General features: G+C 54.2%; 1 long non-coding RNA gene across 1 annotated transcript; it reads right to left on the bottom strand.

Moving 5' to 3' along the window:
* Positions 1–1,953: 1,953 nt before the first annotated feature.
* On the bottom strand, positions 1,954–3,733 carry LOC121095291. The gene is made up of 3 exons (XR_005830054.1): positions 3,352–3,733; positions 2,790–2,954; positions 1,954–2,039 (listed from the first exon to the last, which is right to left on the bottom strand). It is a non-coding gene; the product is annotated as an uncharacterized LOC121095291 (long non-coding RNA).
* Positions 3,734–4,400: the final 667 nt, after the last annotated feature.

Here is a 4,400-nt window from a genome sequence, read left to right as displayed (position 1 = left end):
ATCACTGGTAGATCTGCTTATTGCTGTGGGCATTGCATCCGATCCACAGACAAGGAGCCCAAGTGTTTCCTCCCTATTCTCCCCTTCCTCTTCTTTCCTGTGCTCCTGATCTCACGGTGATCTCAGGAATTCACTAATAAAAGCTGTCTCGGGGGTAAAACACAAGCTCCCTTCCCTTGACAGGCAGCATCAGGATGCTTCTCGGCAGCACTGTGACTCAGCCCCGCCATTGTTCGCCCGGAGAAGTGCCATGCGCCTTTGCGGCGTGCATTCAGGTTGAAGAGCCCTTTGTAGACAATTTATCCACCAAGCCAGAATGGGAGCATTTTTACACTTCACTTTTCTGTTGTGCTGCCAAGGGAGACCTCCCTGCATGCACACATGCACATACACACACCTGCACACACACGCACATACACACCGGCACACGCATGCACCTGCACACGCATGCACATGGAGAGCAGAGCCTGCAGTAGCAGCAACTGCCGCAAGCAACCTGCTGCTGCTTTAGAACACCACACTCTGTGCTGGTAAGGGTGCTTCTCTGGGGGTGCTGGGCATCCTGGCCCTGCTTCGGAGTGCTGGGATGCAGGAGGTGAGTGATGGGCACATGCACTACTCACAGCAATGCCAGGCAGTGGGTCCTGATCGTGGGGACCCTGTCAAGGACATGGCCCAACCCCACGTGCACACCCGCAGTTCAGTCACAGGTGTGCGTGTGCCAACAAAGCGAGGGCAGCTTTATGCCAGACCTTTTCTCCTCTGACCTCTTCGCTTTCAATAGCCCCCACTCCTCTGCTTCCTCCCACGCAGCACCAAGGCTGTGATGCTGCCTTGGCAAAGGTTGTCTGAGGGGCTGGAGGCATGTGTCCATAACCTCTGTTTCTTCTGAGGTGTGAGTGAGCTGAAGTGCAGCTTTATATAGAGGAAATATATATATATATAATAATAAATATATATTATATATAAAAAAAATAATAATATAGAGAGGATATATAGCTTTTTATAGAGGAAAATAAACTACACACATATTCACCACTATTGCCCACTAACAAAGCACATGGTGGTGGTAGGAATCCCCCTTCGTGGTGTTTCTGGGTACTCAAAGTTCATGCAGGAGGCATCAGCTGCAAGAGGAGAGCAAGAGGATGCCTCTCCTGCCCCCATGCTGACATGCGGGGATGGCTTAGAAAAGAAGGCAGTGGAGTTTGGAAAAGAAGCAGAAATATGTATTTCCCTAATAATCTGAAAACTTCAATAAATGTTTTGCCTCAGTAGGACATAGCTGAGGAATCTGGGGACCGTTGCAGGAGCCAGCCACTCTGAGAGGAGAAAGTGAAAAGCCAGTCCAAGTGCAACAACTGCCAGGACAATAAAGGGATCTGAAGTGGTTTGAGGATAGGAGGGGGTTTGGTCTCTTCAGTGTTGCTTCTTGATTAATATTTACATGTCAGAACCAGCAAAGCACACCTCCAGATCATGCACAGGATCTTTTTCTCCTTACTTGGGCAACAGAACATATAGGCAGGACAATTGTGCAAACAAAGATGAGTGCCAAGCCCACCACACCGAAAGGAAGAAATAAAAATACCAGTTATTTAAAACACGTGTATTAACAGAGGGGTTCACCTCTCCCCTGCCTTTGTGCTCTGCTGACATAGCAGAGGCAGATGAAAAACTTTGCTGGAGCATCAGGCTGGCCACAGCCCCCAGAGGATGGAGGTGCTTTGCTGCACCGATCCCTGGCCTCCCTGGGCTACCCATCGGCACCTGCACTGTCACCCACCATCACCCATGCTGTCACATGCACCTTTCTGCCCCAGAAGGTCCTGTGGAGCAGGGTACAGATGCAGGAGGAGCTGATTAAAATTCCCACCCTTCCCCTGCCAGTGAGAAGTACAACTTTGATTAAAATTGCGGGGGGCAAGGTGAGGTGGGTGCAGTGTCATGATACCTGATGTGGGATTGCTTCTCTCGTGGCTGAGCCTCATCTGCACATGGTTTGCAGCATCTCCGGGTTACAGTGACAGATGACTGCCCTAAAGGGACAGGACCCAGACAAATCAACTTCATGCCAGCAAGGCTGTAGCTCTTTCCCCTTCCCATGTCCTTCTCCCCACCCTCCCTCCGCTTTTCAAATGCATACAAAAGATTTCAGCCCAAATGTTCCCAATTTGGGGCTGAACAGCATTCCCAGCTTTTGTGCTTTGTAAGGGGGGTGGAGGGATGTAGAACAGCAAGGGACTGGTGCCACCCAGCCCCTTCCCACAGCCTGGCTTTGCACCAGGAGGCTAAACCCTGAAGAGAGGTGCCAGGTCCTGCTCAGGGCCCTCCATTCCTCAGGCAATTAATTAGAGTGACGTGATCTGGGTGCTTCAGCACGCTGTGAGGAGGGCAAGGCAGGGCCCTCAGGGAGATAATGGGAGCCAGAAGGTCTTATCAACTTTTTGGAAGACAGAGTCAAGCCCTTCAAACAAAAGCCCTTGAGGGAGCGGAGAGGATCTTCCCTCAAGTGTCAGGCATGTTTCAGCAGTTTATAAATACCACTGTCCTCCCTCCGCCACGCTTGGCCTTGCAGAACCGGCTGCATCTGCAGCCCTGGACCTGGTCCTGATGCAGCTGAGCACCTGAGCTTGACTTGGCATGGGGAAAGCAGGATCAGGCCTCAGGGGGTGGGTGGGTGTTTTTCCAGAGGTACCTTCAGCTGCCATTGCTTGGTTCAGCCTTCTTGGGTTTGAGCTAGGGATTTTTCCCTACGCAGACCAAAGAAGGGGTTGAACAGAGCTCACCTTTCCGGGGGCAGGACAAGGCAGTCACTTGGCTGGAAAGGGAGCAGGATCCAGCCCTTTCTTTCTCCTTTCCACCATTCCTGATTCTCTCCTGCACATCCCACTGCTAAAAGCGCTGTCCTGCTGCAGAGCCTCCCCAGGCGCCCCAACGATGAGCTGTGAACCCTAATGATGGGAGAGGGGATCACGGTGTCAGACCCAGGACTGATCCCAGACACGTTTAGGGGCTTCGCAGGGCATCCATACTGGGGACTCAACACACAGAGGTGGGGTCACCAGCCCCATACCCTCCCAGTCCAGAGATGAGACGCTCTCCAGGTCTCTGCTCCCCATGGCTCCACCACCCAGCCCTTTCCCAGGTGATGCTCTGCTGAGTGGGATTCCCTGGGGGACACATGGGGAGATGTAACCCCCAGACCTGCTCACCCAGCATAACCCTGTCCCTCAGACCTGAGGGACTCAAACCTGCCAAGACCTGCAGAGGATGGGAAAAGGGGCTAGGGTGTTCCAGGGTAGTCAGTGAGCCCCCACAGACTGAGGGATGTGTTAGATCTAGTCTCACCTTTGCCAGGAACAGGAGGACTTTAGCAGCACACCATCTTCTGCTGGCTGGGCTCACTGCTAATAAAAGGATCTGTGTTTTAAAAAAGAGTAAACAGAAAGGTCCTAGGACTGTTTGGCACACAGACTGAGAAGAAGGGGTGAGCACAGGTGTTTTCCTGAGCAGCCCTAACACCTCTGCCCTTCCCTTGGGGATCCCAGGGAAGGAGGTGGGTTTGCTGCTGGTTGCAGTCCACATCCAGGTGGCAATTGCTGGGCATTGCTAGAAGGGGAACTGAGCCCCCTGCCCTGCTCAGCCCAGCTCCTGCCACCAGTCAAGGGCAACAGGGTGATGTGGGAAGGTGCTAAGCACAGCTGAGTTCTCCCAGCCCTGATGCAAGGCACCTGGGAATGGTGCCACCAGTTACCAGTGGGATCCCAGGTCTGGGTTTCCCCTGGATCCACCTCCTATTTAAGATCGAGGGGGGCCCACCCCAAAAGGAGTGTGAAGTGTTGGGGTTTGCTGGTTTTATTCCTCCAGTCCTAGGAACAAAAGGGGAATCCGGAGATGGAGGCTTGAGTCCCTGCAAGGGCAGTCAAATCCCACCTGGCGATCACGTTTGATCCCCCGGGGTGAATTTTGAGGTGGGCTCAGCAGAGATCCCCAGAACCGCACGGGGACCGGTGGTGTGGGCGGGCTCCCGGGAGCTCGGTTGGAGGGGTGGGACGGGGCAATGGGTTTGCCAGCGATGCCCCCCCGAGGGACATCGGCCAGCCCGCCCCGCGCCGGCTCCTGCCTCTGCCCCCGGGTTCCTCCTAACGAGGTTTCCAGCTCGGCTGAACCCCTGCGTTGCTTTCAGGACCGCAGCCGGCCGGAGCTGAGCGGGGCTGGGGACCGGGGGGGCCAAAACCGCCGTCCCCATCCCCCGATTTCCCTTCCCAGGATTATCGACGGTTCGGGTTACACCAGACAAACGCGAAAGCGGAGCAAGTTTAGGGACGGGGTGCAGAAAATATATGTCACTGATTCATGGAAAGACGGGGGCGGGGGTAGCTGAAAACCCTGTGGCG

This window comes from Falco naumanni, chromosome 11 (genome assembly GCF_017639655.2).
Source record: "Falco naumanni isolate bFalNau1 chromosome 11, bFalNau1.pat, whole genome shotgun sequence".
In the NCBI taxonomy this organism is placed as follows: domain Eukaryota; kingdom Metazoa; phylum Chordata; class Aves; order Falconiformes; family Falconidae; genus Falco; species Falco naumanni.
The sequence above is the reverse complement of the archived record's forward strand: the minus strand, read 5'-3'. Positions and strand labels throughout refer to the sequence as shown.